Source organism: Macrobrachium nipponense, chromosome 16, assembly GCF_015104395.2.
Source record: "Macrobrachium nipponense isolate FS-2020 chromosome 16, ASM1510439v2, whole genome shotgun sequence".
Lineage (NCBI taxonomy): Eukaryota > Metazoa > Arthropoda > Malacostraca > Decapoda > Palaemonidae > Macrobrachium > Macrobrachium nipponense.
In genome coordinates, this window is record NC_087209.1 from 17769477 (window position 1) to 17781213 (window position 11737).

Below are 11737 nucleotides of genomic sequence, written 5' to 3' on the forward strand. Positions count from 1 at the left end.
ACAGCACATAGCAGCCGCCAAGCAAGAAGAGAAAGAAAAATTCAAGGAACTGGAAAGAACAAGGATCTCTTTCAATTATTCCATCCCGGCTGATTGGAAGGACTCGCTGCGACGGGAAATTTACGACAAACTACGTAGGACTACAGATGCCCTGAAAAAGAACTCCCCAAAAACCTCTGAATGTCTCACGGGATGCCATGAGTGTCGTTAATGGTCATTCTCTCTCAGATTAAAATGAGCGTCAACTCCCCCAACATCCCCCAAAAAGTTTATTGGGCATTAGCGTCCCTTACATGGGCACTCATTGGCCAATAGACCTAAGGACAGGTGCCAGATCCAATCATGGCCTAGAAGGAATATATCGGGGGGGTTTGTGGGGTATTGGAGGAGAGAGAAAACCAAGCCATCCCATTGAAGGTGGCAGTTAGCCGTCGGTCAAGAGTTGGGGTAGACGTCCTACCCCTCGTTGCCTCTGCCGGTTTCCTCGTTCGGTCTCAACCTCGCCGGTACTGTAGATATTAAGTTAATTTCACTCGGGCCCTTGTGTAAATTCATTAGAATATAAGACCGGTGTTAAATTAATCATTGAGCGTTTGATTTCTGCATGACCCACAGTAACTTAAGAGACCCACGCGACCCAGGTCGGGGTCATAATTATGGTGTCAGGTGTGGGGTATCATAGTATGCGTCGTAATACAGTGCAATACTCTAATTGGTCAATCGTTAACCAACTGTGGGTCGTTGAGGTTGTGCCAACTTGATAATTAACCGCAAAAGTGAAAAACAGTGAGGTACAATGGTGTATAATACACGAAGCACGAGGGCCCAGATGCCTGACAGTGATGCCGAGGGCGTGAGAGACGCTAGAGCGATAGAAAGTAGCCTGGTAAGGAGCGAGGTAAATCAAGAAATAGACGGGCTATATGCACTTCTTAAAGCATTCATGGAATGGAGACAGCGTGGGGCGGAAAACCAGACGAACGCGCGGGGCTCGGACAGTTCCACATCGTCGGGAGTTATATTACCGCCTCCGCCTCCAGACGCAGATAAAAGACCAGGTCCTGTAAGAGAATTACCTGTCCTTGGAGGGTACGTGCCGGGGAATTCGCTACGGAAAGGTGGACGGACGAGGAAAGAGTATTGGTTGCCAAACAGAAAATTACCGGGGACACTCAGCGTAGGATGGTAGGTTGGAAACATTTGCTCTTCCGAAGATTGGGGCGAATTCAAAAAGAAAATGATCCGCCGTTTTGGTCTCCGGGAGAGTGAACGAAGAAAGAAGGTTATGGGCAGCCTACCACCCCACGATGAGGGTGGGGGAGACCGTGGCCTCTTTTGTCGACCGACTGTCACAGGATATGATAGTCTGGCACCTGCAATGGCTCGATCGGAAGACGATAAAGATGCCTTCTGCAGGCAAATATTGGAGAAGGCCCTTCCCTCAGGTGTTATCGGTATCCTCTACAGAAACGCAGGACTACAAGCGCCGTTAGAAGACGCTATCCCAGCCATACAATCACTAGTAGATACCACACGGAAGGAACAAGAAGGAAGTGGGGCTGCTCCCCGCCCTTTCGTTGCTGCCGCCGCCCGTCCTGGTACAAGAAGACGCGCCCTACTCGCCCCATCCAACTCCAGGGCTGGCCCTAGTGCCAAGCACCAGAGGGGAGCCCAGGGAGGGGGGAGCGTGGATACGACCTGTGGGCGCTGCTGGCAGTGCGGGAGTAGGGGTCACTGGCGCGCCCAATGCCCCTTCTTTGGACAGTGGGGTTGTTATGGGTGCAGTGCAGCTGATCACCTGGTCAGCCAGTGTACAAAAAACGGCGCTGCACCAAATCGCGGGCCCCCTCCCTCAAGAGGAAGGGGAAGGCCGCGAGGAAGGGGAGGAAAGAGAGTGCCGACGAACAATCCCCCTCCGGCACTTTAAGGGCCAGCGGCAGCCGCGACCAGAGGAACGACAGAGGGCCCGGTCGGAGCGATGCCACCTCCAGCCAGCAAGTAAGAAGGGACCTACCCCCGCCCCGTGGTGCTCCCACTGGCCCCGGGGTGAGTGCTTCTGTAGGAGAGGCTGGACGGCCGTCTCCCTCCGCCCCTCCCCTCACGAGGGTGGAGATGGAGCCGTACCTATTCTAGAAGTGGGAATAGACTCGGAAAACCACAACCCATTATTAGATAGTGGGCATGTGTCTCTTTGATTGAGGAACACTTAGTGACGGGCGCCATTTTGGCATCGAAAGGGTATCTAACGTTGCACAGTGCCAGTGGGCATACCATCGTGTTGCAGAAAACAGTGCAACAAACTATCTCCCTCGGTGGACGAGTGTTCACTCACAAATTCTATGTGGTGCCTACCGCCCACCTCCCTGGCGTTCACATTATACTGGGAATCGGGTTCGTGAGTGAGCACCGAGTGCTTCTCCTTGGGGTAGGGGGAGGAGAGGTGAGAGTGGCGGTGCCAGTAGGAGAGGGACAGTACCAACAGGTCCCCATACTTGGGGAAACAAAAGAAGTTGTCCGAATTGCCCTGGCCGCCACGGGGGATACGGGAGTGGTGCTCGCTAGCCCTGAGGTGGGGGAGGTGATCCCACCCGCCTATCACTACTCCCTTCCCCTCGTCCCGGCAAGGAAACTACAGAGGGAACGTTGGTGTATATAAATCCCCATAGAAAGTGGGCAGACATTATGTTGCCTGGTGTCGCTACCATCGTCGATGGCAAGGCAACTGTCCCTTTTGTAAATGTGAGTAGTAGTAGATTAGAATTAAGTAACGAGTCTCTATGTGATTTGGAAGTGTGTTCCCTTGTAGAAGCCAATAACGCAGTGTTGGCCTTGACTACCCGGAGTCAAGGTCACGGCAAAACCCGGCTTAGAAAGTTATTGCAAACAGCTGTTAAAGCAACACCTTTGAATTATCATAGTTGCGTATGAGAAATAGTAAGGGAATATCAAGACACGATGGCGATAGGAGAAGAGCCTCCAGGGAGAATAGATAAGTTACCTTTTAGAATAGAAACAGGAGATCATCCCCCTATCCGAAGTAAGCCTTACAGAACACCTGCCTGTCATGAACAAGTAATTGGGGAAAAGATAAAACAGATGCTGGATCAGGGTATAATTCGGGAAAGTGAGTCTCCCTGGGCTTCTCCGATCGTTTTAGTTAAGAAAAAATATGGCTCTCTCAGGATGTGTTGATTATAGATGATTGAATGCCATTACCAAGGACAACGCCTATCCGTTGCCCTCGATCGAGGAACTTTTGCTTAAAGTAAGGGAGAGTAAATTTTTCACCACATTGGATCTTAAGTCTGGCTATCATCAAATACCCCTTGATAATGAGAGTAAAGAGGAAAACGGCCTTTATAGCAAATAATCAGCTATATGAATATAATTTCCTTCCCTTTGGATTAAAGAACGCTCCTGCTCATTTTTCACGAGTAATGATGTCCGTTTTAGCCTCTATAATTGGCCTTGGGGTTTTTGTATATTTAGATGATATCATTGTAGTTGGTGCTACTGTAGAGGAGCATGAAGGTAACCTGATACAAGTTTTGGAAGCATTAAGGCGTCATGGGATGAAAATAAATTTGGAAAATGTAAGTTTTTCCAGGCCGAAGTAGAATTTTTGGGGCACCTAGTAACTTCTGAAGGCCTTAAGCCTTGTGCCGATAAAGTTGTAGCAATTAAAGAATTCCCACGACCAAAACATGCGAAAGATGTAGCCAGCTTCCTCGGACTCGCGGGTTACTATCGGAAGTTCATTAGGAACTTCGGACAGATAGCGAGACCGTTAGACGCATTAAGGAAGCAACCTTATTTCCAATGGGGTGAGAAAGAGGAAGAAGCTTTTCAGAAATTAAAAGATGCCCTAATGAGCGACGAACTCTTGGCTTATCCGAGGTTCGATCGCCCTTTTTTTGTGACCACAGACGCAAGTGATATTGCGATAGGGGGAGTAATCTCCCAGATTGACGATGAAGGTAATGAAAGACCAGTTTGTTTTGCATCACGCGCATTAAAAGGGGCAGAGAAAAATTATAGTACCTTCGATCGAGAGGCTTTGGCGGTCTTATGGTTGCTGAAGAGACACCGTTATTTTTTGCTGGGACACAAAATAAAGATTTTCACAGATCATCAACCATTAACATATCTGCTGAAGAAGAGCGAGGTTACAAATCGCCAAGCTCGATGGATCGAGCGAATTTTAGAGTTTGACATCGTAAAGATTGAACATATCCCAGGGAAAAGTAATAGGGTGGCTGATGCTCTCTCCAGGAACATCATAAGAGTAACAACTTCGTGCCGCAAGGCGCCAAGGAAACGAACGCAAAAAGAAACCTCAAGGGATGACGTTGGTGGCACAGGCACTGCAGGCGATAGTGCCAGCAACGTTCCAACAGTTCTGAACAATGGCAGTCAAACAAACGTAAACGCGATGCGCAGAAAACAGGAATCTCGCAAGCACTCTCAGATGGATGGGAATGCCCGAGGCGGTAGCGGGTCAAATGCAGGTGGAACTCCGTCTGGGGGATTCCAGAATAAATGCCCGGAGAATGAAAGTGTGGTTGATTTTTGTGGTTGGAGTGCGCGAGAATTGGTTGAAAGTCAGGTGTCTGAAGCTTGGATTAGTCAGATCAAGGCTTGTGTGAAAGGTGAGAGCAATGAGTTCCTGAGTTCTGTGCATTTGTCAAAAGACGCGTTCTTCATTGAGGAAGACGTCTTGTTGTGTAAATATGAAAAAAGGCCTGGAGATGTCCGAGCCCGAGTCGTCCTTCCTCGAACCTTAGTAGAGAGAGCCATACACATGATTCATGTTAGCCCTTATGCTGGGCATGTAGGCATAGAAAGATCTCTTAGAAGAGCACGTGAACATTTCTTTTGGGTTGGCATGTGTAGGGACAACTAGATTATTAGTAATTGTCGTGTATGCAACATGATGAAAAAGCACAGAACGGTGATACCGAAGGCCTGATTATGGCCTGTGGTGCCGGTAAAGTGGGATAGAGTGCATATGGATGTGGTAGGACCACTACCTTCAGTGCAAGGACATCCTAGATATATTTGTGTATTTGTGGATGCGTTCACGCGTTTCACACATGTGTGCGCAATGATAGACAAATCGGCCAAGGAAGCGGCTAAAGCGTTGCATTCCCTGGTAAATTGATTCGGGTGTCCCAGAATACTAGTGTCGGACAACGGCCGTGAGTTCGTAAATGAACTAATTCGCGAGTTTACGGCCCTCTTACAAGTAGATCATGTCACCATCGGCCGTCTGCTAACGGACTCGTTGAGTCTCCCAACAGAGAGGTAGTCAACATCTTAAAATATCTCATCGGGGATAATCCGACTTCCTGGCTGTCTCTGTTGCAGACGGCTGAGATGGCTATTAATGCTGCCTATAACAGCTCGATTAGGGACACACCCTTCTTTTTGATGTATGGACAAGACATCCGACTGCCGTATTCGGTGGTCTTGGACCCTCAACAGATGCCCCTTTATACGGTGGAACAGTACCGGGTGTGGTTTTGTAATGCGACCCGACGTGTGTTCCAAGCTATGCAGCGTCTGCTGTTGAGGGCAAACGAAAAGTACCGCTTGCGGTACGACAGACGGTTTCGAGCTCACGATTCCCCAATACAGGTTGGAGATCGAATCTACTTGAAGAAAATGCAACTGTCGAAACACAAGCTTGAACCGTCATAAATGGGACCGTATCGTGTGAAGGAGATCAAGCACTCCTCTGCTGTGATTCAGCATATTCGCACAGGGGCTGTGAGCGAGCACCACCTGTCGCACTTGCGTCCGGTGCTCGATGACAGCGTAGTGTTTTACACCAATAAACCAGTACCCCCGTACCCGGGGTTGGCCGGGTACCTGGGAGACGAGCCAGTAAAAAATAACGGAGCGCAAGTGGGCGCCCCACCGAGAGCACAAGACCAAGCTCCCGAGCCTATGTCATACGTAAATGCTGTTGCAAAGTAAATGAAAGGGGTCAGTGAACAGAGTCTGTAAATGCCAACCCACGTCTTTGCCTAGGATTCAGAATCATACCACGTGCTATATTTTTTTAAAAATCTTATTTCTTGATATCTCGATCAGATTGTAATATGTCACGAATTTAAGTTGTTTGATATAACTTGTCCAAATTATTTTCAGAACAAATGTTATTACCTGTTGATCATATTCTTGTGTGTAATTTTGTTTTGTTGTGGTTGTGTTGCTTATGTACGTTATTTTATTATTTTTATTTATTGGTTTTTTGTGTTAAATTTGCCGCAACCCCGATTCCATCCTATTTTATCCTTCATAAATTACACTAATGCTTGGTAAGTTTTTTTTTCAGATTTTCACAGATGATGAATTTTTTTTTTTTGGTTAGTGTCTTAATTACCATTTTTATTTTTTTTATATTCTTTATGTGGTTGTTTAAATTTAAATTATTGTTCCAAGAGGATTCTCTTATTTTCGTGAAAATTCCATTGCATTATTTTTGTTCTGTGTATGTTTAAATTATGTTTTTGTTATTTTGAAGAAATTTAATAGATTAACGGGATACAATGTCATTAAAAATAGATGCCATGTGTCGTGATTGCCAAGGGCAGTGGCTGAATGTGTGAAATTTTCTGTCTTTTTGTTTTCACCATTTGTTTTGATTAAAAACCTGAACTTATTGAATGATTTCTTTTTTTTGGTTTTGATCTGTTTCAGGGAAGAGTGATTGTTCCTAAATTTTTTTTTTAAAGGTTTTATGTTGTTGTAAGACGTGTTCAATTTTCTTGTAACCTTTGGTTTGTACACATGTCAAATGGCCCCCTTTAATATAGTTAATTTTAATTTAGGTAAATCAGTACCTAGAGGGACGAGACTCGAGGTGTAACAAGGCAGGGACTGCAGCTTTGTGAGGACGCAAAGGAACTTGGGGAGCGAGTGATAAACCATTCTAGAGGGCTTATAAAGAACTCCCCAAGAACCTCTGAACGTCTCACGGGACGCCATGAGTGTCGTTAACGGTCATTCTCTCTCAGATTAAAAAGAGCGCCACCTCCCCCAACATCCCCCAAAAAGTTCGTTGGGCATTAGCGTCCCTTACATGGGCACTCATTGGCCAATAGACCTAAGGACAGGTGCCAGATCCAATCATGGCCTAGAAGGAATATATCGGGGGGGTTTGTGGGGTATTGGAGGAGAGAGAAAACCAAGCCATCCCCTTGAAGACGTCCTACCCCTCGTTGCCTCTGCCGGTTTCCTCGTTCGGTCTCAACCTCGCCGGTACTGTAGATATTAAGTTCATTTCACTCGGGCCCTTGTGTAAATTCATTAGAATATAAGACCGGTGTTAAATTAATCATTGAGCGTTTGATTTCTGCATGACCCACAGTAACTTAAGAGACCCACGCGACCCAGGTCGGGGTCATATATATATATATATCATATAATATAATACATACATACATACATACTATATATAATATATATATATATATATATATATATATATATATGTATATATATAAAAAATATATATATATTATATATATATATCATATATATATATATATATATATGTATATATGGGTATAATATATATCTATATATATATATATATAATATATATATATATATATATATATATGTATATATATATATATATATACAATGATAGATATAATATAATAATACATACATATATATATGTGTGTGTGTAACTAAATTCTTTTATTAAAACAGGATATCTCTCAATTATAAAAGGCCCATTAAAACATTTCTTACATTAGTTTTAACTTGTAGATTTGTTACAGATAGATAAAATTTGCCTGGCTCAGAAAATACGAAGTAGTGGAAAGTAATAAGTGGCTTAAAAGTGTTAAGAATATACTATCATCGTTGACCATTTTCGTAAAAATTTTGTGGCCTGTAAGTGTGGGAACACTTTGATTAAGATTAAAAGAATTATATTGTATTAACCGAGATGTGCTTACCTTACTGTATTGCAATTGTTTTAGCCTTCATTCAAAAGGGAAATAAATAACTTGTGTAAGAAATAAGTTCATTTGTAATATCCTCTGCATTTAGTAGTCGTACTTGCTAACGCCAGTTGGATATCAGTCAGTCATGTAAACAACAATCTCATCGGCTTGAAAATATTTCAGCGCACGAGTATTACGATGAAAGTGGGGATGAAATAATATCCATTACCTCTCAGATATTACGTCGAATGGGAATATTGACATGTGGGGATGTAAACAAATAACTAGATAGAAAAGAACAGTTGTTCATGTCACGTTAATTTAACTGTCAGAAGAGGCTGCTTCTAAACGTCTATATTGAATATCGTACTATTATGAGTTATGCTGTGGTTATTTCTATAAATATACAAACGGATGCTTTAAATAACATTTTAGAACTCCTGGAGAAAAGATACCTAATGTTACAATTATACAACAGTGGTATATCACCCCCCCCCGCACCTAACCCCAACACCCCCCCCCACCCACCCAACCTAAGGCAGTTTGTCCTAATTATAGCTATCATCCCTAAATTTATCCCTAGAAACCACAGAACATAATACGAAGTTTGGCATTGTGTAGTTCAATTATTTTTTGAAATTCAGATAATGCACCCACACCATGATTCTATTTTCTGAAATTCATTACCATATAATATTAATACAATAAAAGCAGTTATATGGATTCAATGCGAATAGCTATTTAAGACCTCCCTAGCTTGCCTTAATAGAATGAAATGGGTCATGTAAAATGTGGGTGAGAGGGAGACGGAAAGACAAAGAGAAAGGACCATCATCCGTAAGAGGTTTCATTCAACAAAAGCCATTTCTGAATATGATGACAAATTCCATTGCGGGGCGAAATCTGAAGTTACGCTGAGGGGAAAACTGAGGGGCGAAATCTGATGTCACACTGAGGGAAAACTGAGGGGGTGAAATCTGAAATCCCACCGACGGAAAACTGAGAAGCGAAATCTGAAGTTACGCGGAGGGGAAAACTGAGAAGCGAAATCTGAAGTTACGCTGAGGGGAAAACTGAGGGGAGAAATCTGAAGTCGCACTGAGGGAAAACTGAGGAGCGAAATGTGAAATGGCACCGAGGGAAAACTGACGGGTGAATGTAACCATTCACTTCTCAGTCAGACGTCAAAAGGAAAACTTTGTGGTAATAAACGAAATAAACGAGAAATCGAGGATCTGGTGTTTTCTCTCTAAAACGAGATTGTATATTAACGATACATTAACTCCCTATCATCGTCGATGTTGAAAGAATCGCTTCGTTTAGAAGACATCTGCTCTCGAAATATTGGTTTCGCCATGATGCTTATTGTATAATGATGGTTATTATTCCGATAATGATTATAATGATAATGATGTAGATGTTGCAAGCCATATCGTTATTTCGGATAATTACGCGAACTCTGAATTCCTAACTGGATTGAAAAAAAGACCTCGTGGGATTTTATTTTTTGTATGTACGTCGGTTCCGTGAACCGTTCGATGTTGACGCAATCCGTTCCAGGGTAATCTGAGTTAATTAAGTGAATATCAAGCCCTCTTTTTAGCAGGCATTGTAAAATTATACCGGATGGTTATTATGTGTCCTTTTTTTTAATATTCTGAATCATTTAAGCCACAAAGCAACATCCCAAATTACCAGAATGGTTTTTTTTCATCCTCTGACGAGGAATTCAATTCAGGATTTTTTCCTTCTTGATAACAATTCCCAGAACGAAGACAACAATGAGGAAGGAACGGTTGCATGAAATGGCCTATTCCAGTTCGATGAAATCATTTGGGCGGCAGCTTTGAGAAATAAGGTTGTGTGTGCAATGCGCGTATTGATCTACTTGTAGTCCTCTAAAATATACCTTCGTAGGGGCTTATTACCGTCAATGCAAGTCATGCGGCGTACTATAGGAATTACTTCAGATATTTTGCAGCGTCCCTTCGGCCCCTTAGCTGCAACCCCTTTCATTCCTTTTACTGTGCTTCCGTTCATATTCCCTTTCTTCCAGCTCACTTTCCTTAACTCTTTCCGAACAATTGATTCATATTGCAATTGTCTATTGACCTAAATTCTGTATTCTATCCTATTCTATCCAGTAAGGCGAAATATTGAAGTCCAATATTCTTATTTTTAATATACATCAAAACAGTATATTTTCTTATAGAAGGTAATAAGTAATTTAAGTTGAATTCATTCTGATATTTACTCTTTGTCTTCGTGATGTTTACAATCCACAACTATATGCCATGATATTATATATTAAGCTTGGCTGATTATTTGTAGCATCAATATAATTTTCAGTAAATATCTTCTGATATCATTCTCTTGATGACCAGCAGTCGTTTTGATGCCAGATAACAAAAGCCAATCAATCAAGGTCACTTCCTAGCACAATTTGACACCGTCTACCTGAATAAACCTATTAGCTTTCCCCCACGTTTCTATTCTTCCCTTTATTCATTGAATTTATTACTCTGTTTCTGACTTCCCACGGTTCACCTCATCAAAATTTCTTATAAATGTATGAATAAATAAAACAGATGTCACACAATCGATATCATCCGTTCCTTTTAATCCACTAAAAAGCTTCTGGTCATGTTTGTATTCTTCCCTATATTCATCGCATTTAATGCATCTTCTTTCAGACTTTCAACAGTTCAATTGTTGAATGAAAAAAAATAAAGAAACCTGATTTCCCGCAATCGCTGCCATTAAATCCCGAGCACCCTTATAGAAGTCGAAAGACGCATTGGTTTCTGAATCTTTCTTGGGGGATGGAAATCCGCTGTCGCTGAGTTATACTCATGAGAATTTCCCTTGCAGATTGCCTCATAACGCGGGACCCTGTCTCGCTCTTGAATTTCATCGGGGGAAGAAGACATTCTGGCAAAAGTGAGACTGGATTAGTTTGCGGTCAAGTGTTGCATCTGCAATTACCTCAGGATATTGCAGCGTTTTGAATTTTCCGTTGCGCTCATCGCTTTTATTAAAGTGTGCGCGATTGTGGATGAGCCAAATAAGCATAGGACCAGGATTTAAATACATTCCCATTTTTTCTAGTAATGAAATCATTAAGTCAAATTTCTCTCTCTTCAGATTTATGAGACATAAATACATACCTAAGGGGACAGGTCAGTCATGTTGTCTCTTTTTTGTTTTTTTTCTTCTTGTGCAAAATTTGGCGTGATGGCAGACTCTATGCAAATTATTTTTCGTCAGTGTTATTACTAATATAAGACTTGCGAAAGCAGACGCTTAAGTGTGTGTGTGCGTGTGTTCATGTTGGATGATTCGGCGCAATGCGGATGAACTTCTAGTGCACATGTTTGAAGCAGATGTTGGGGGAAGCTTTTTGCACAGTGGTTCATCCTGGCATCTCTCTCTCTCTCTCTCTCTCTCTCTCTCTCTCTCTCTCTCTCTCTCTCTCTCATGAGTCATCTTGAAAAAGGGAGAGGTTTATTCTTAAAGAAAGAAGAAAAAAATATTGCTGAATAAGTTGGCGTACGATCCTTTTCATTTGCCCCAATATTAATCCTCTCCAATGGAAGAACTCGCGAGAGGATCTGCATTGTGAGGAAGATTAGATTTCGAATTCGGTCTTAATCATAGATCGTTCTTTGCGGTTTCATGATTTCTAATTAAAGCCTCGATGTTATGCAGTTTAACTTTCATATTACCCTCGGGATCTCGGCCCCGTCTCGTATTGCCTTTCAGCTGCATTGGTC